Source organism: Microcaecilia unicolor, chromosome 6 (assembly GCF_901765095.1).
Source record: "Microcaecilia unicolor chromosome 6, aMicUni1.1, whole genome shotgun sequence".
In the NCBI taxonomy this organism is placed as follows: Eukaryota; Metazoa; Chordata; class Amphibia; order Gymnophiona; family Siphonopidae; genus Microcaecilia; species Microcaecilia unicolor.
In genome coordinates this window covers 308628510-308648963 of record NC_044036.1, presented here as the reverse complement: position 1 = coordinate 308648963, position 20454 = coordinate 308628510, and the positions used below count along the sequence as shown (strand labels likewise).

General features: G+C 43.1%; 1 protein-coding gene across 4 annotated transcripts in view; it reads left to right on the top strand.

The window, feature by feature from the left end:
* The first annotated feature begins 2255 nt into the window (after window positions 1-2255).
* NDEL1 (nudE neurodevelopment protein 1 like 1) overlaps window positions 2256-20454 on the top strand; it is a 147479-nt gene continuing 129280 nt past the window's right edge. For all 4 annotated transcript variants that reach the window (XR_003942634.1, XM_030208115.1, XM_030208114.1 and 1 more), the window contains exon 1: window positions 2256-2332. The gene's annotated coding sequence lies outside the window, so the exon portion shown is untranslated. The remainder of the gene's footprint in view (window positions 2333-20454) is intronic.

Here is a 20454-nt window from a genome sequence, read left to right as displayed (position 1 = left end):
GGCTACCCGCACTCCGGAGCTCAACTCCGGAGGAACGGTGGCTAAGTGCAGGTGAAGCTGTTCCTGTTTCATTTGTTCTAGTTGCCTGCCTTAGTACTACTCCAGTCCAGAGTTCCAGTCCTGCTCTTCTGTGTATCCAGTTCCAAGGTGGTCTTGCCTGCTGGTCCTCGGCAGTGGCCCAAGGGCTCACGAACTCGAGTCCTGCCTCGAGGACCTGACAGAATGCAAAGGCCCTCGAGAACCCGACATTCAGTTACTTTTTCTTGACTCTCCTGGTTACTGTGTGGTTCCTATGTGTGATCTGGAGGGACCCTGGAATAAGTAGTGTGCTCCCCAGTCTCTCAAACCCAAGATTACTACTACTACTTATCATTTCTATAGTGTTACTAGATGTACGCAGTGCTGTACACTGGACATGAAGAGACAGTCCCTGCGTGACAGAGCTTACAATCTAAATAAGACAGACAAACAGGACAAATAAGAGATAAGGGAATTACTAAGGTGGGAATGATAAAATATGGGAACTGAACAAGTGAGTAAGGGTTAGGAGTTAAAAGCAGCATCAAAAAGGTGGTCTTTTAACTTAGATTTGAGGAGGCCAGAGATGGAGCTCGACTACCAGCTCAGGAAATCTATTCCAGGCATATGATGCAGCAAGATAACATGGAACCAAGTCTGGAGTTAGCAGGAGAAGGGTGCAGATAAGAGAGATTTACCCAGTGAATGGAATTCCAGGGGAGGAGTGTAGGGAGAGATAAGAGTGGAGAGGTCCTGAGGAGCTGCAGAATGAATGCAGTTGTAAGTCAATAAGATGAGTTTGAACTGTATGCGGAAACGGATAGGGAGATTAACTCGAGTCCACCTCCAGAGCGTGAACCGCTTCTGCGTGAGAGAAGTGGGTCGACAAACACAGAAGAACAAAGTTCCTCTGCAGTAAAGTCACAGGAAAACACACACAGCAGGGGTGACATGAAAGATGATGCAGAATAAAAACGTCCAATGGACTGAAACAGTTCACATCAGAGACTTTATTCACAGTAAAATAGACTCGACACGAATCGTGTTTTGGCCCCAAGGGCCTGCCTCAAGAGTCCTGTGAGTTGTAAGATTATGTCTGCACAACTATCTAGATGTGTCGATAAAACCTCAAGAGATTTAAACACAAGCTTTTGCTGCTTGTAAGCTGCAACCCTATGTGCAGTGGCGTAGCCATAGGCGGGCCAGGGCCCACCCACTTTAGACTCAGGCACACCCAAAATTGTGACACTCTTGCTGTGGCTGGTGGGAATCCCTAAAGTTTACCAGCTGATGATTTTCTCTCTGGGCAGCCAGCACTCTTCCAAATGTCATCCAGCAGCACTTGCCTTGATCTGATGCTGAGACCGGCCCTTTTGCACATGCTCAGTTTTTCTACATGCAAAAGCACTGAGCATGAACGGTCTGCAGACAACAGCATCAATTTGAGGCAAGTGCTGCCGGCAGCTCGAGAAGGCGGAGGAAATCTTCAGCTGGCAGGGTTTGGGGATCCCTGCCAGCTCAAGTATTTAATATTTGGGGTTTGTGGGCAGGGAGCAGTGAAGCAAACTGGAGGGGTACGGGGGGGGGGGGGGGGTGAGAACTCCATGCCCACCCACCTTGGGCTCAGGCCCTCCCAAAATTGGCCATCTGGCAACGCCCCTGCGCTATGTGACAACTTTGTTCTGTTTGAATTTCTCTAGGTTTTATACACACATATGGAGAGTTGTGCAGAGGTAATCTTGCAACTCACAGGATTCCTGAAGCAGGCCCTTGAGGCTGAAACACGATTTGGATGGAGTCCATTTTACTGTGAATAAAGTCTCTAATGTGAACTGTTTCAGTTCATTGGATGTTTTTATTCAAAATCATTTTTCGTGTCGGCTTCCCTCCCCCTGTGTGTGTTTTCCTCAGAGTAGTGGGTTACAGTAGCTTTTATTTCTGTGCAGTAACTTTCACCGTAGTTCCTTTACAGTGAAGAGCTTAGAGCACAACAGGTCTCATCACACTCTCAGCCACGCCTTATTAGTTCATCATGTCTTACATCACTTCAAAACCCTTTTACCCCGCCCTCTTATTGCATCACAGGCCCCTCCTCCGGCCTTTCGCGGCGTGATGTCAGCTCTGGCGTGTTTGCCGGAAGCTGTAGCGACTACCGCGGAGTTGTTGGCTGGCTGACTGTCTGTTCCGTGTTTCGAAACACCTCTATAGAGGTGGGGGGAAATAGTCGCTGTCAGGTACAGCAGAGGCGCTGCGATGTTTTGACTGGTGCAGGGTTGCGGAACAAAAAGAGGGAGCGCTCCAAGGCGGCCGTTCGGTAAGTAGACAACAAATGAAAATAAATGTGGTTTTCTTCGCCTGGCTGAAGCTGGTGAGGGCTGAGCGCTCGAACGAGGCGGCGGCGCGAGGCGTAGAATGCCGGATGTCTCGAGCCGGTAGGCCGTTGGCGCCGTCGGACTGTATGCTGAGTGGCGCGAGGGCAGCAGCCTGACATCGCCTTGCGAAGGTCTGAAGCTTTGCTGGCAGCCGCCCACACTGAGGACGTGTCGGGGGAAGGGACCAGAAAAGGGAGAGTCCAAAACTAAAAGTGGCCGTCCAAAGTAGGTTCCGCATTTTGCTGTCTCCCTTAGCCCCCCCGCCCTGCCCTAATTCAACGTCATTCCGAAGCTGTTTTTTTTGTTTCCTGTCAGTTTGGTGTGGACGGTTTTGAGCGACAGTTGTGATTCCTCCCTCCCCCCCTCCGAAATATTTTTTTTATTTTTATGACGTTGTTTGTCATGCTCGGCTTTCGTTGCCTTCTGAACCGGCGGAATGATCGAAAATACTGAAGTACTGCTGCTGCTTCCACCACCTTGGCTGTTGTCCCACCCATTATCGCTAACCATTGGGTTACTGTGGGTCGCCAACCAATTTAAAGCATCTTGTGATTGGTGGATCTTACTATCATAAAATGATTTGTATTCAGTGTGCGTTCTTTTGCCGGGCGAGGAGGGCGAACTTGTGTATAGTGCTCTTAAGACCGAGGGTCCCAGTTTGGTACTGTTGGTGTTAATGTGCATTAGTTTGTTATGACTGATGCATCAAGCCAGTCATGACGGCAGATTATGTGGAGAACCTAGGAGACCAGATATTTTGTTCTGACGGTGGCCCAAGAGTACATGGTTCTGAGGAAGGTATCCAGAATGGATGCCTTAAAAAGAGGGGGGGGGGGGGGGGTAATCGGTATCTTTCAATTACCTGACTCAATTAGTAGAAAGCAAGTTGTGAAAAAGGATCATAGCCAGAAGGCAATTTTTTGGGGTGGGCCAATGGGTAGGCACCATTTCCTCTTCCTCCCCTTCCGCTCCAAAATTAGAACACCTTACATGATGGTGATCCCCAAGAAGCCTGATGAGCCCTGTCAGAAAACCATGGAACATGGTGATGTCAGTTCCATATATATTGTACCTTGATAAAAGTAAAAGTGGTGGTAGCATGGCAATATATGTTACGGGTTCTAAATTCAAGTAGGAAACCTGAGCCGCATTGTGACATCTTTTTATGGATAAAAGTTGCATGTGTGAAGTTTACTATTGTGCTCTGAACCAAGATGCTGAAAGAGGTTGTGAAATGCTAATACAGATTGGATAGGCTGCCAAGAATAGAAACTCAATAATAGAATAAGAACATAAGAATAACCATACTTATATCAATGATCCATCTAGCCCACTATCCTGCTTCCAACAGTGGCCAATCCAGGTCACACGTACCTGGCAGAAACCCAAATAGTAGCAACATTCCATGATACCGATCCCATGGCAAGAAGTGACATATTCCAATAGCAGACTATTGACTTTTCCTCCAGGAACTTGTCCAAACCATTTTTTAAACCCAGATAACTAACTGCTGTTACCACACTCTCTGGCAATGAGTTCCAGAGCTTAACTATTCTTTGAGTGAAATATTTCCTCCTATTTGTTTTTAAAAATATTTTCATTTAATTTAATTGTGTCCCCTGGTTTTTGTACGTTTTCAAAATCGATTCATTTCTACACCACTCAGGATTTTGTATTCCAAACTGAAGAGCCCTAATAAGGTCTTTAGCCTTTCCTTATGTGAGAGTTCCATCCCCTTTATCCGTTTGGTTGCTCTCCTTTGAACCTTTTCTAATTCTGCTATATTTTATTGAGATACGGTGGACCAGTTAATCAAGAGGCCGTCATGTATTACATCTAAGAATTTTACCTGCCCAGTGCTGCCTCTTGTAAAATGCTCCTTGTTGTAAAATGTGTCCAGTCAATATTGGGGCAATTGAAATCACCCATTATTATACTGTTTGCCAGCTTTCCTAACTTCTGTAAAAATTTCTTCATCTGTCCGTTCTGTCCTGGTGGATGGTAGTACATCACAAACAGTATACATCTTCCTTTCACATATGGAATTTATATCCATAAGGATCCTCGGTGCTATCTATTTCATGTAGAATGTTTATTTTGTTTGCCTTGATTTCCTCTTTAACATATAGCGCAACCCTCCCTTCCAATTTGGTCCACTCCATCATTGCAATATAATTTGCACCCTGTTAACACAGTGTCCCATTGATCTCCTTCCACCAGGTCTCTGAGATGCCTATTATATCTACCTGTTCATTTAATGTTGTATACTCTGACTCTCCCATCTTTTTTTTTTCGGCATCTAGCATTTGTATGCAAACACTTGTGTTTTTTCCTTGCATCTGCAAGCTACTTAGACGTTGACAGTAATAATTTGCATCCTTTTGTTGTCCCTTCCTGGGTTGCTTTCACCATTATTGAAACCTATTAGGATTCCCTAAATGTCTTGTTTCAATGGTATCCTTCAAGGATGCTCTACACCAAAACCATGCGCTCCTGGGCAACAGTCAGCTTCCCCCCCCCCCCCCCCACTCAATTTTAGTTTAAAAGCTGCTCTAGCTCCTTTTTAAATGTTATTAATTTTTATTTATTTGTAGCATTTGTTTCCCACATTTTCCCACATATTTGTAGGCTCAATGTGGCTTACATAGTACCGGAAGGCGTTTGCCAGCTCCGGTGAGCACAAATACAAAGTGATAGTGTGGTAGGATAAATTTCATGTGGCACATTCACATTTAGAGAATGTGCTTCGGAGGAATTGAATTATGTCCATTACTTTAATTTTGTTGTGTTGCAGAGATCAGGCATTTAAGTTGGATTGGCGGGGTATGCCTTTTTGAATAGTTTAGTTTTAGTGATTTCCAGAAATTTAGGTGGTCATGCATCGCTTTCAAGGCTTTTGGTAGTGTGTTCCAGAGTTGTGTGCTTATGTAGGAAAAGCTGGATGCGTAAGTTGATTTGTATTTGAGGCCTTTGCAATTTGGGTAGTTCAGATTCAGATATGTTTCAGTTGATTTTGATGTGTTTCTAGTTGGTAAGTCAATCAAATCTGTCATGTATCCAGGGACTTCACCGTAGATTATTTTGTGAACCATGGTGCAGATGGTAATGCATTCTTTGATTGGGAGCCAGTGTAGTTTTTTGCAGAGGGGTTTTTGCGCTTTCATATCGCGTTTTTCCAAATATAAGCCTAGCTACCATGTTCTGAGTGGTCTGCAACTTCTTTAAGGTCTGTTCCTTGCATCCCGCGTAAATTCCATTGCAGTAATCTAAGTGGCTTAATACCATTGATTGTACCAGTTTGCGAAATGTATTCGGGAAGAATTGTTTCAGGTGTTTGAGTTTCCACATTGAGTGGAACATTTTCTTAGTTGTGGATGCCACTTGGTTCTCTAGCGTTAAGTTACGATCTATTGTAACGCCCAGGATTTTCAGGCTGTCTGAGAGAGGAAGGGTGATGTCCGGGGTGTTGATAGCTGTGGGGTTGTCCATGTGTTGGGATGAGAGGATGAGACAGTGTGTTTTTTCTTTATTGAGTTTTAGCTGAAATGCGTTTGCCCATGAGTCCATGATGTTTAAGCTGAGTTTGATTTTGTTGGTGATTTCAGAAAGTTTGGATTTGTACGGGATGTATATTAAGACATCATCTGCATAAATGAAAGGGTTAAGGCCTAGGGTGGATAGGGACGTGGCTATTGGGGTCATCATTAGGTTGAAGAGGATTGGTGATAGTGGTGATCCTTGTGGAACTCCACAGTCTGCTTTCCACGGTGGTGATATGTTAGAGTTTGATTTTACTTGGTAGGTTCTTGTAGTTAGGAAGCCCTTGATCCAGTTGAGTATGTTTCCGCCAATTCCGAAGTTATCTAATAATCTTATTTACCATGTTGAAAGCACTAGACATGTCGAATTGGAGGAGAAAGACGTTTTTGCCTTTTGCTATTTCCTGTTTGAATTTGGATAGGAGAGTGAGTAGTACTGTTTCAGTGCTGTGGAGGGGGCGAAAACCTGACTGTGATTCGTGTAGTATTGAGAATTTGTACATTTAATCTGTGAGTTGTTTGGTTACCATGCTTTCCATCAGTTTGATTACTAATGAGATCGATGCTACTGGGCGGTAGTTAGTGATTTCATTAATTTTTTTCTTGGTGTCTTTTGGTATTGGGGGTAAGTAGGATATTTCCATTTTCCTTGGGGTAGAGACCTTGTTGAAGCATGTAATTTAGGTGGGATGTGAGGTCTTCTATGAAGTGGTCAGGGGTAGATTTAATTAGGTAGCTGGGGTAGGTATATAGTTTGCAGTGAGTGTTGGATAACCTGTTAATCGTCTGGGTGACTGTTTTGGTGGTTAGGAGGGCGAAGTTTAGCCAGATCCAGTCAGCTGGGTATCCTCCAGTGATGGGGTCTAGCTCCTTGAGGAAGTGATCGATGTCAGTGGTGGCTTGAGGTAGCATATTGCATAGGTTTGTGATTTTTTTCATTGAAATACTTAGCAAATTCATCTGCCGATGGGGTATCTATATTTGTTGTAGTGACCGGGTTGGTGTCAAGGAGTTTGTTCACGAGTTGGTATAATTTTTTTTGTGTCTTTTGTAATCTGTCCCTATTTTAGTTTTATAGTAAGATTTTTTGGTCTGCCTTTTTGCGTATTTGTATTTCATTGTGTTTGTTTCCATGTGTTGAGTGTGTGTTTATCTTTTGTTTTTCTCCATGCTCGTTCGTTTTCTGGAGTGTATTTTTAGTTTTTTCAGTTCGTTGTTGAACCATGGTATTGATTTATGCCTGCATGAGGTTCTTGTTCGTAAGGGTGCTCTGTCATCTAGTATACTTTTACATCTTTTGTCCCATTCTATGAGGTAGCATGTGGAGTCTGTTTGTGCTGACCAATCGTTATTGTACATCTGTTGCCAGAATGTTTTCGCGTCTACTTGACCTCTTGTGCTGTAGGATGTGTGTTCTTGTGTTCATTGTGAACCCTTCTTCCTCCAGTGTAGGGACAAGTTTAGTTTGTAGTGGTCAGACCATGGTGTTTGTCCATTTGACATCTGTTATTATGAAGTTCTGGTCTGTTGAAAGTTTGTGTGAGATGAGGTCGAGTTTGTGCCCTTTAACGTGGGTTGCTTGCAATTGCCGCCATTTAAGATCCCATAAGCGGAGGAATTCCTTGCAGTCTCGTGCGTTGGTAGAGTTTGGGTCCTCTAAGTGAAGGTTTATGTCTCCTAATACTAGTATGTTTGAGTTGGTTACTCATATGTTGGAAATGAAGTCCATGAAGTTGATCTGGCCTTCATTCCAATTACCTGGCAGTCTGTAGAATACAGATGATCCCGTAGGGTTTTGTTATGGATTCTGATAGAGGTGATTTCGAGTTGGGGTGTTATGGACTTGGCAGTGGTTTCAATGGTAAATTGGGATCGATAGGTTAGTGCTAGGCCTCCACCTCTTTGTCCTTTTCTGGTCCAATGTGTGATTTTGTATCCTGGCGGGCACAGGTCTAGGATTATTGGGTCTTTTTGATCATGGATCCAGGTTTCATTAATGAAGAGTAGGTTGAGGTTGTCTGACATGATCCAGTCTGTTAGTGTAGCCGTTTTATTTACAGCGGATCTGGCGTTGATGTAGCCCACTTGGATTGTTTGGAATGGATCATTTGAATTTGGTGTTGTGTGGATTTTTAGTAGTTGTCGTTTTTTTTAGTTAAGGTGAGTTTGTTTGGGACATTCTTTCCCTTCTGTTGTGATTGACCACGTATTGGTGTTCTTCCTTTGTTTAAGTTATTGTCAGTTTGGTGAGGCATGGCGTGACTGATAAGTCTTTGATGATTGCATAGCGCCGGCAGCCTGGTTCCATCCCTGTTAAAGTGAAATCCATCCTTTTGGAATAGGCTCCCCCTTTCCCAGAATGTTGCCCCGTTCCTAACAAATCTTAATCCTTCCTCTGTGCACCATTGTCTGTACCACACATTGAGATTTTGGAGCTCTGCCTGCCTCTTGGGTCCTGCATGTGGAACATTAGCAAAATTCACCCTTTCCTCTCTGAGCACACCACCCGAACTCTCATCCACTCTCTCATTACCTCTCGCCTTGACTACTGCAACCTACTCCTCACTGGCCTCCCACTTTGCCATCTATCCCCCCTTCAGTCTGTTCAGAACTCTGCCGCACGCCTTATCTTCCGCCTGGACCGATATACTCGTATCACCCCTCTCCTCAAGTCAGTTCACTGGCTTCCGATCAGGTACCGCATACAGTTCAAGCTTCTCCTATTAACCTACAAATGCACTCGATCTGCAGCCGCTCCTTACCTCTCTACCCTCATCTCTCCTTACGTTCCTACCCGTAACCTCCTCTGCTCACAGGACAAATCCCTCCTTTCAGTACCCTGGAGTTGTCAGGCTCCGCCTGTTCTGCCTCGCCTCACCCCATGCCTGGAATAAACTCCCTGAGCCCATACGCCAGGCCCCCTCCCTACCCATCTTCAAAGCCTTGCTCAAAGCCCATCTCTTCAATGTTGCCTTCGGCACCTAACCACCATACCTCTATTCAGGAAATCTAGACTGCTCCAACTTGACATTTCGCCCATTAGATTGTAAGCTCTTTTGAGCAGGGACTGTCCTTTTTGTTAAACTGTACAGCGCTGCGTAACCCTAGTAGCGCTCTAGAAATGTTAAGTAGTAGTAGTAGAAAATGCTACCCTGGAGGATCTGGCTTTAAGCTTTCTACCTATTAGCCTACATTTGTGTTCCAGAACCTCCCTCCCACATTTCCGATGCCATTGGTATCCACATTTACCAAGACAACTGGTGTCTCCCCAGCACTATCAAAAAATCCTATCTAGGCGATGCATGAAGTCTTCCACTTTTGCAAACAGGCAAGTGACCAGGTGATCCTTGCGTCCACCAGCCACCCAGTTGTAGTTGGTGATACGATCATTAGGCATGTAGATAACAGCTGTCCTAACCCTTGCCTCCTGGGCAAAAGCCCCTGGAGACACATCCTTGGAGCGAGAGGATATTACATCCCTTGGTGGGCAGGTCTTGGCCACAGGATTATTTTCTACTTCATCGGAGTGATCCTCTCCTTTTAGGAGACATCTCTCTTCCTAAGCAGCACAGGGGCTGCCAGACTGGAGGTGGGAATTCTGTACAGCGTAGGAATCCTCTATGTACCTCTGTCTCCCTCAGCTCCTCCAAGTCCGCTACTCTAGCCTCAAGAGAATGGGCTTTTTCTCTGAGAGCTAGGAGCTCTTTACATTGAGCACACACATATAACTTCTTGCCAACTGGGAGATAATCATGCATGTGACACTCAGTGCAAAAGACTGGATAGCACCCCTCTTGCTGCTGGATTGCTGTCTGCATCTTAATATTATTGAGTTTAATTAAAATTTAAGATACTAGGGCATTAGATTAATATAAATAGCGGATTATATGGTACATTGTGTGCTTTTAGTGTTTGCTTCTTAGCAGGTAATGAAATTACAAACTGTGTAATGAAAACTCCCCTCTTGTTATCCTAATTAGAATAATGGACCATAAATGAAGACTTTAAATAGAAATGTGCTAGGGATTGGTGGGAATGAAGACTGAAGTAGGCCCTGCTGTGCATTCTAGAGGCTATGTGTTAATGCTGTAGTCTGTGGTGATTAAGTTTCTATCTCTGACAGAAAGTTCAAGTTTCCCTATGGGGGAAAGGGTTTTACACTATGGAAATTAGCTAATGAATAAAGTTTGCTCTATTTTAATTCAAACTTTATCAGTGAACCTACAGTTATCTTTAAATCACCAAAGCACAGAGCAAAATAACGTTCCTTAGCATCCCTCCGGACCGGACCAGGATTGGACTGATGGGTTGTGCTCGCCTACAAGCAGGTGGAGACTGAGAAAAAACTCTGACTCTAGAGAGCCAATAGGAGCCCTGGCCATGTGACCTTAGCCCCAGTATTTTCTCAGTCTCCCAGCAGGTAGGAAGTGAGCCCATTAGTCTCTCTCCTTTTCTCTTTAGATATTACAGATATTTGTGATAATTCTTCTGTGCCTGGAATCTTATTTAGAGGCTTGACAGGGTTTCCTTTCTCTTCTTTCTTTGACAGCCTCGGGGGTGTTAAACTCGGGTGTCTCGAGTCCACCCCCCTTCCTCCCCATCTCCCTGGCTTAGCAGGGAAGGGCCGTCCCTTTCTCTGGAAAGGTGTACCGTCTTTGGGAGAGGCAGCCACTTTTAACAGGTAGCTGCTTTAAAAGAATTAAATCAAATAAAAGTAAATTCAAAGAAGCAGCCTTTCTTTCCCCAGACTTCTAACGAGCAGGCAGCTCCAGTGTTTTATTATGATTGAGGGGTTATAAAAAAAAAAAAAAAAAAACAAACGGAAGAAAATAATTCAGTATCTGTGACTTTAAACAGCGATTTTTCTCGTCAGATTTAATTTCCTCCATTTTCTTGCGTTTTGGCGGCGGCAGTTTAAACAAATGAAAAAAAAAAAAAAGAAAGGTGCGAACCGCGTAAGCGCGGCCACCTGTTTTTTCCGATATGGCTTAAAAGTTCAAACAGCTGCTGTCGGTCAGCGTCGCGCAGTTCACGCAGCCGGAACATGTAAATTTTGCTCTCCCTTCAAGGTTTCTTCGGGTCCGGTGCTGCCTCCAGTTTTTTCGGGGCCTTTTTCGCCGGCTGTTGTTTCTTCGCCGTTCCACTGGGCTCCGCTTGTTCGGAGGTGTCGGGCGCGCTGTCGACGATCGCCACAGGGCCAGTGGAGCGAACGGCGGCCATTTTGTTTCTCCCTCCATCTTATCAGTCGGGGATCTCTCTGCTGAAGGTAAGGCTGCAGTTCATAGAGCAGTTCGGCTCCAAGATGTGTACATTTTTGTATGTGCTGAACGGCGTATTCTAAAATGCTCTTCACATCAGCAGGCAATATTTGGTTGAAAGGGGGCTCCTTTCATATATGAATATATAACAAGCTTTTCTTCTTTTAAATTTCTATGTATCATGGGGCTGTTAACACTAGTTTTTTCTGGTGCTCAGTCATTTTTCATTGCCTGGTGGAAAATCTGCATCTTATCATAATATCATAATTCATTTCAAGCATTTTCCTCAATAGCTGTAGTATTATACAGTGTTTTAAGAACTTTAGAAACTTTCTCTATAGGCATAGAGTAAATTTCTGTCTTTCTCATTCCCTGGTGAATAGGACTACATTGTCTAAGAGTCAATTGATTGGTACTTTGCAATTCTGACCATAATATCTTAGTTCCTTTCAAGCATTTTACTCCATGCGTATGATGTTATATAGTGTTTTAAGAACTTAACAGACACTCTCAATGGCTGTAGTGTTACACAGTGTTTTCTTTTTCCGACTTTAAGAAGCCTTCTCTAGAGGCATACAGTATATTGTTCAGATGCCATGGGGATATATCAGCTCTTTCATATTCTCTGAGGGACAGTCCTGTCTACCAAGCTCCCAGTCACTCAGCTGCCTTAGCAGGCATGCTTTATTCATGTCTTCCCTTCTTTTCCAACTGCCTTGAAGCCTCTCATTTTTCATTTTAGCTTTCTTCTGGTTTTTACAGGACATATGGTCACTTAGAGAATAAAGTCATCCTTTCACTTAAAGATAGTGGACGGTCCTCAAACCATCTACTCGTGTTTGTCACTACTCTATCAGTTCAGCATTGGCAGATTATAAACATCCTGGTTTGGTCCAGTATGCCTATACATACCATCTGCTATGTCTTCCTCTTCCTTAGAGACCTGATGTTATATCAAGCTTTCTTGAATTCAGATACAGTCTTGTCTACACTGCCTTCACCAAGTGGCTGTGGCACAACTTCACTTTTTTCGTTACAGGTAATTTCCAAGTTTGTCCTTTTTCATTTTCATTCTATGCGCCTTCACTTCAGAGTGTTCTTTCAATTGGAAGGGGATTCACTCACTTCCTGTGTATTTATACCATAGGTACATAAGTATGGTTATGCTGGGTAAGGCCTAAAGTCCATCAAGTCCAGCATTCATATCTAATGGGCATAGGTACATAAGTTTTGCCATTCTGGGGAAGCTCAAATGTCCACCTTTCTACAGCCAGAACAGCATTAAAGAAAAGAAAAAAAAAACAAACAAAAAAAAACCTCTCACGAGAGTATCGAACAGAAATCTCTGCTCCAAAAGCAAGGCTTTGCAGTAATTCTGCAAACTAACGCATACAATATTTGCCATGGCTGTTCACCACTAGAAACACCGGGGACCCTGGGCCTAGGTTCGGTGTTTTAACCTAAAACAAGCTCAACATTCATATCTATTGGGTGTGAGTCTGGTACTACTACTACTACTTAACATTTCTAGAGCGCTACTAGGGTTACGCAGTGCTGTACAAATTAACAAAGAAGGACGTTCCCTGCTCAAAGGAGCTTACAATCTACCTCTCAGTGAGGGAGGACGCATGACCGTGGTACGTGGATTAGTGGTATGTGGATTAGGGAGATCCAAGAAATTACAGGCCGGTGAATCAGACGTTCATACTGGGACAATTTTTTTCTGTCCGGAGCGTACTACCATAGCTGGTGGACTCCTATATTCAGAACTTTCTATATTCAGAACTTACCCAACTATGGAACGCCATAGAGATAGGGTTGGAGTTTGTAGCCCTATTTAACTGGTGTCCTTGGTCACCCTTCCTCTTCTCCTCAGGATCCAGAGAATGGCTAGTTTTTTGCTTATGCATTAACCGGTCATTTTCAGCAGTACTCTCTCTTCCGTTCTTTTATAGATCTAAGAGGATGTTCATTGCGCTCTTAAGGTCATTTCATTCTTACCTAGACGACTGCCTAATTGGAGAAAGTCTTATCAGCAGAGTTCTCAGGTCACGCACCGGGTGTTGCATTTCTTACAGTCTCTAGGTTGGGTGGTGATTGTAGCCAGGCCTCTCATTTGATCTCTCATTTGATCTCTCATCAGATATCTCTGATTTTCTCTTTGTTTAGTCAGGTTGGCGCACAGTCTTTTGTCTCCTCTGCAAACATCCCAGTTTATATTTTTCTTGGTGACCTTGGGCCTTCGGCCATTTCCTCGCTCTATTCTGCAGAATGCAATTTTACTTTCTAATGCCCAAGAAGGAATTTTCCTTCATCCTATTGCGAATCTCAGGGTCATCAATCGCACTATTTAAGTGTCATCTAGTTATCTCAAGAACCTTAGTTCTGTCATTGGGATGCTTCGTGCAGTACACTTTTTGGCAGAAGCTTGTTTGTATATATTTTTTTTCTGGGGGACCTCAGCAATTCGTTTTACCTTCGGGTGAATTTTGTTTTCCCTACTGACAAACAAGGCGGAGAGAGCTATGTTGGTCCTTGCCATGGCAATGGGTTATGTCATCCGCCAAGGAGGAGTTAAGAGTATACTCTTGAGTTTGTACTCATTTTTTCTTAGTTGTGTCACCCTGCATTTAGGTGAATGGACTCTCATTTTTTCAGCCTTACTTCCTCACTGCGACACTTCAGGGCTATCTCTTTTTGCCTTCAGGCTCACGAACATTTCTTGCTTCTTCCGTTCAGCAACAGTCTTGATGGAGACAGGGACAGATGCCAACGTCCAGCAGGGGTTTTTCAGCCTTCTTTATGCGTTTCTTCCATCATCTCACTAGGTGTTTACGCAGAACCAAGGCACCCTTCTACATCCGGACCCCCAGTCACTCAAACTTATGGCGTGGTTACTGGGTCTGCAACATCTTTGATATTTTCGCAGGAAGTACTTCAAGTTTTAATTGCTTCCAGACAGAAATCTACATTAAAGTCCTATGAATCAAAGTGGCGACGGTTCACTCTGTGGTACTCCTCTCGCCACTTCATTCCACAAACAGTATCCATTTTGCATGTTTTGGAATATCTTCTGCATCTTGCAAAATCTTGTCTGTCTTACTCATCCATTAGAGTTCATTTGGCAGCTCTATCAGTGATGCATGATACTGTTGACAACCGCACGCTTATGCAGCATCCACTGTCAAAGCGGTTTCTTAAAGGAGTCCTGCACCTGTACCTCCCGCTTCGTCCACCAGCTAGGTGAACTAGGTGAACAGACTCTTAAAGTTCTGTTTTCTAGTAGCCATAACTTTTTCTATAAAGTTTTCCTCTTCAAGCAGTGTTTCCCAGTAGCCATTGCAGCAAGTAGATCTATGTGTGGAATACTTCTACGGTTGGTAACTTCTTTTCGGTCTGCTGTAGTTTAAAGTTTTCACCTTTCCCAATCGGTTTTTTCTTATTGGTTTTGTCCTTCTAGCCAGTAGGCGTAAAAGTTTTTCATTGTTTCTAACCCGCTATATCGCGAAGGATCAAGGAAATGAGAATGTCTATTTCTCTTCTCGCTGAGAGGGCAGTTCCACAGCGTATTACAACATATTCCACAACTTCAGAAGCGGGCTCTATTCTTACTATGGCGATTTTTGGTGCTCTCGGTGCACATTGGTAAGTTGGCAACTTAGTCCTAGTTTCATTTTATTTTGCTCATTGGGACACACTACATGTTAGTTGTCGCCAGGTGGCCTATGCAGCATGAACATTTCTCTGCAGTTTTCATAGGGTCCCTCCCTTCAGATTACTGCTTTGGTACTTCCCATCAGTCCAATCCTGGTCCGGTCCGGAGGGATGCTAAGGAAGGAGAAATTAGATCTTACCTGCTAATTTGCTTTCCTTTAGTCCCTCTGGACCGGACCAGGCCCCTCCCATGTTCTCTCTACTCTTTAGCTTCTTTTATTAAGTAGGAAGTGTATTCAGTAGGAAGTGTATTCATTCCTTTACGATTCGTGGAACAATACTATATATATATACAGAACTTTACGTGGTCTATACCACTTCTCTGGTGGTTGCTGGTGAGCTCAATTGCTGGAATCTATCTATAAACCTTAAATACGCCATACCACTTCTCTGGTGAGAGTTGTGGCTGAGCTCAGTTGCTGGAAAATCTATAAAACCTTAAATATGATTTACCACTTTTCTGGTGAGAGTTGCTGGTAAGCTCAGTTGATGGAATATATATAAAATCTTAAGTGGGCCATACCACTTCTCTGGTGAGAGTTGCTGGTGAGCTATAAGACAAGTGAGCCATACCACTTCTCTGGTGAGAGTTGCTGGTGAGCTATAAGACAAGTGAGCCATACCACTTCTCTGGTGAGAGTTGCGGGTGAGCTATATTATACGTGAGCCATACCACTTCTCTGGGGAGAGTTGCTGGTGAGCTATATTACATGTGAGCCATATCGCTTCTCTGGTGAGAGTTGCTAGTGAGCTATAGTACAAGTGAGCCATACCACTTCTCTAGTGAGAGTTGCTGGTGAGCTGTAATACATATTGGGCCATACCACTTCTCTGGTGAGAGTTGCTGGTGAGCTCTGATACTTGGCATTGCCGAGTGCTTTGTGGCTGCTAGGATTCCATACGGCACAGAAGGTCTTTCTTTCTTTCCTGCTTTGTTATTCAAATACTGAGGCTAAGGTCACATGGCCAGGGCTCCTATTGGCTCTCTAGAGTCAGAGTTTTTTCTCAGTCTCCACCTGCTTGTAGGCGAGCACAACCCATCAGTCCAATCCTGGTCCGGTCCGGAGGGACTAAAGGAAAGCAAATTAGCAGGTAAGATCTAATTTCTCCTTCATTTTCCCAGAGAAATGTCCTCTTCTCTTAGAAGTTCTCAGAAAGTTTGTTGTTTCCAGCATGATTGGCAACTATCTTTTCAAGGAAGGTTGGGGAAGTTTAAGTTCCTTGATGCCATAAATCAGTGTTTCCCAAGTCTGCTCCTTGCCAGTCAGGTTTTCAGGATATCCACAATGAATATGCATGAAAGAGATTTGTATATAATGGAGGCAATATATGCAAATCAAGTTCATGCATATTAATTGGGAATATCTTGAAAACCTGACTGGCAAGGGGTACTCCATGACTGGACTTGGGGAATCACTGCCATAAATGACCACTTCATGGAACAACTGGTCCTAGAACTGACAAAGGGGTGAGAGTTACTTTAGATGTACAGGGAGTACCTGTGATGAAATTGTTTCACAGTAATGATCACAAGGTAATTACATTCAAGGTAATCATGAGAGAGCGTAATAAAACTACTGTGGTAACACCAAACTTTAAAAAGGGAGAGTATGATAAAATAAAAAACTAGAAGAAAATTAATAGCTCTGGTAAAAGAAGAACAGGCCTGGCAATATAATTTAAGTGGTTCTGTTACAGCCAGAAAATTATTATTTGAAAATGGAAAGTAGGGCCTAAAGAGGAAAATAGAAAAATGTATAAACATTAGCAATTTAGATGTAATATAACAGAGAGAAGTTCGGCTCAGAAAGTAAATTTAATTCTTTACTTTGATGTTTATGTTCAGTGGTGGTAGGAAAATACCCACACTGAACCATTTTTTCATAGTAATAATTCAGATGACCTAAAAAAATAATGTGAACCTTTAGAAATTCTAGATGAGATTGACAAACTAAATAATAATGAATCACTGGGACCAGATACTATTAACACATAGGCATAGTTTGGGGTGGGCATGGGAAGGGCAGTGTCCATAACTCCCCCCCCCCCCGTTGCCTTTGCTTCTCCACCCCCCCCAACCAGAGTAAGCAGACAAACTACACTGATGTATTTGTTTAACCAAATCTATCTTTTGTACTCGAGCACTGGAGGTTGGCTAGTGTAATAGCAGTTTTTAAACTGGGTTTTTCAGGTGATCTAAGTAATTTAAAGACTAGTGAGGCTGGGAAAAATTATGAAAATTATTGTTAAGAAAATGTATTGGTCATATGGATAGCTATATTTGGCCTAAATGGGAACAAGCTGACTTGGATTTAGCACGGGAATGTCGTTTTATTAATCTGTTAGAATTGTTTGATCTAAATAAACATGTCAATAAAGATGAGCTGAATGATATAGATGCTCATTTTCAAAGCACAGACTTAAAAAGTTCCACAGGTTACTGTGGAACTTTGTAAATCTAAGTGCTTTGAAAATACGCATTATAGTATACTTTCTTTATAAGGCATTTGATAAAACCCTCTCATGAAAGGAGAGACTCCTCAGGGTGATAAAAAGTCATGGGATAGGAGGTGTTCTTACTTGAGGATTGGTCATCAGATAAAAGATAGGAAGCAGCCTGACAGTCTGTTGAAGCAGTTTGACTGTGGTTATTACCTGCAAAAATATTTCCTCATGGCTAACCACAAGGGTAAACTAATGGCTGTCCCATAAACTAATTTGTACAGCATCGTGACCCCCCCCCCCCCCCCCCCCACCAAAAAAAAATGTTCTTGAGGAATTGTTGAGCCTCAAGCAGCAGATTACTGTGGATAAGATGGCTTGGAGAAGTTCAGGATCAGATTTATTTCACTTTGATTAATCTTTCAAAGTGGGGTACAATGAACAGTATAAAGCAAAGGACTTGCATTGTCCAAGAGGAACTCCAATATTGTAACAGAAAAAAAGAGTAGAGATACTGTCTGCCCATCATGCTCCCAGACCCTGACGCATAGTCCCAGCTAAACCAGATATAGTAGCTATGCAATCAACAGTAAACCAACTGAAAATCAGCATGAAAAACTTCCGAAAATTTATTTTAAATAATTTCTTAAAGGAAGACAGGGAAAGTTTTGAATGCAAGCTGGTTCCAGGCTTCAGAGCCCACCATACTGATCCTTTAATTTCAGTAAGTGGTTATGGAGATTTGGTAAAAAGACGGTACCAGTAATAAATTCTGCTGAGCAGATCGAAGGGACCATGAGGAAATATATGGAACCAAACACTGAGATAAAAACACAGGAGAACTAACATGAAGGATCTTGTGCATTGACACTAAGTTGCAGTACGTTTTTAACCCAAAGAAGAATGATTAATGCAGAGGCTGTGAAATGGGGTTTGAAGATTTGATAAAGAGGTAGGGTTGTTCTTTTGACATTGGCACACAAAGGGGGCATTAGTAGAGGTAGGAGAAAAGTCTCCTGAGCTTTCCCTGCAGTCCTGGGGTACCTTCTGGAATTGCTGAACCTTGTGAATATATTCTTGTGAAGCTTATGGCTTATATTTGGAGCACATGGCTTGTAATTACACCCTTAGAAGTAATAATTCAAGTACAACTTCAGAAACTGAAATTTTATCTGATTGGATAATTTAAAGAAGTTCTTATCAAAGATGCAGTGTTTGGAAAGTGCTGTCATTAAAGAAAATGTAATTTCCTTGTCATCCAGTCCAGACTAATGGGTTGTGCCCATCTACCAGCGGAAGGAGACAGAGAAAATAGTTCCAAGTAAACCGCCCCTTAAGGGTATCGTGCAGCCTGGAACGTTCACTATTTTCTCTGTCTCCTAGCGGATGGTGGATGGATCTTGTAGTGCTTTCGGATTGCTGGCTGGTAGCTCCTGTCCTAGATTCTTCTGGTGACAGTGCAGCCAGGGGTGTGCTGGTAGCCTTGTTGGGGCTAGTTTTAGATGATACTCAGTGGTCCTGAGTTCCTCACCTGCCAGCTAGGGTGATATCCAGTGACCCTGGTTCCCTCCCCTCCCTCCCCTGGCTCTCTTTATAGCAGGGTGATGGTTGATTGTGGCATGGGGTAACTTTTCTCTCCTGCGGGGGTTCGTCTCTTCTGTGGTGATAGGTATATCTGAATTTCTGCCTCTGAGGTAAAACTTTATTTATTCCTGTCACTAGTGAAGAAAATTGTTAAAAAACAAAAAAAGAAAAATCTTTGTTTTTCCTTCTTTCACTTGCCTGTTAACTGATTTATTTTTAGTTCCTTCTTCTCGGGGCCTCCTTTGTTTTTGGTGGGTGCTGTCTTTGCGTTCGGCTTCACTTCTCTGCTGTCTAAGGTTTTGTCGGGCCATTTTGTTCCCTCACAGGGTTTTTGCTCTTTCCCGCCTTTGGCAATGCATTCTAGGGGGCCACTTGTGTGTGTATGTGTGTGTGTGTATGTATGTGTGTATATGTGTATATATATATATATATATATATATATATATATACACACACACAGTGCACGTCGGATAAGCGCATGCTCTGTTTAACTGCATGCCGTACTTCGGTCCCGTTTTTGGCGCCATCAATTTCTATGGGGACAAACTTTGGTTTAGCTCACCACTGATAAGTGCAAGATTCGCTTATATGCATGGTTTAAGACTGCTCCTCTGCAGGAAAGACTCTTCATAAGTGCGCGCACGGAATATGGAAGCCGATTGGCACGTGACAACCAATGAGATTTCAAATTTACTGCCCCTTTAACTGCCACAGGCAGAATAAGCGAAAGAATGTTATTAGAGTGTACACCAGAGTCGTCGTCGTGGTGGAACTGTAAGACTTTAACACAGGCTGAACGAATAGAAGTTCTTAAAAAAATTTGAAAACAAACGGTCAAGCATCTATTGCTAAAGAATATGGTGTCAATCTCAGTCAAATTTCATGTGTCTTGAAGCAGAAAGATCAGCTTCTGGAAGACTGGCAAAACAATACAAATCCACACAGGAAATGTGAAAGGGCAGGAAGAGCTGAGGAGGTAGAAGATGCTCTTCTTCGGTGCTTTTATCGAGTCAGGAGCAGACAGTTTCCTGTCAGTGGTCCACTGCTTATGGAGAAAGCTAACCAGCTAGCTGAAAGTCTTGGACAAACTGAATTCAAAGCCACTGTTGGATGGTTGGAAAGATGGAAGGAGAGGAACAACATAAAATTCAAGAAACAGCATCGTGAGAAACAAGACGCTGATGACTTTGGTGCTGAAAATTGGGTTGTTTCAGTTCTTTCTACCATCTTAAATGAGTTTCAATGCTGACGAAAACGGTCTCTACTGGCGAGCAATTCCTGATGGAACACTTGCATTCAAACATGCTGAAACTACTGGAGGTAAAACGTCGAAGGACCGACTGACGATCCTCCTTTCCTGCAATATGGATGAAACCCCTCGTCATTGGAAAGAGCAAACAGCTCCGTTGCTTCAAGAAAGTTAAGTGACTTCCTGTGTCATATGAGGCTAACGCAAATTCATGGATGACTGGGGAAATTTGGAAGCAGTGGCTAAAGAAGTTAGACGCTAGTAATTTAGACTTTATT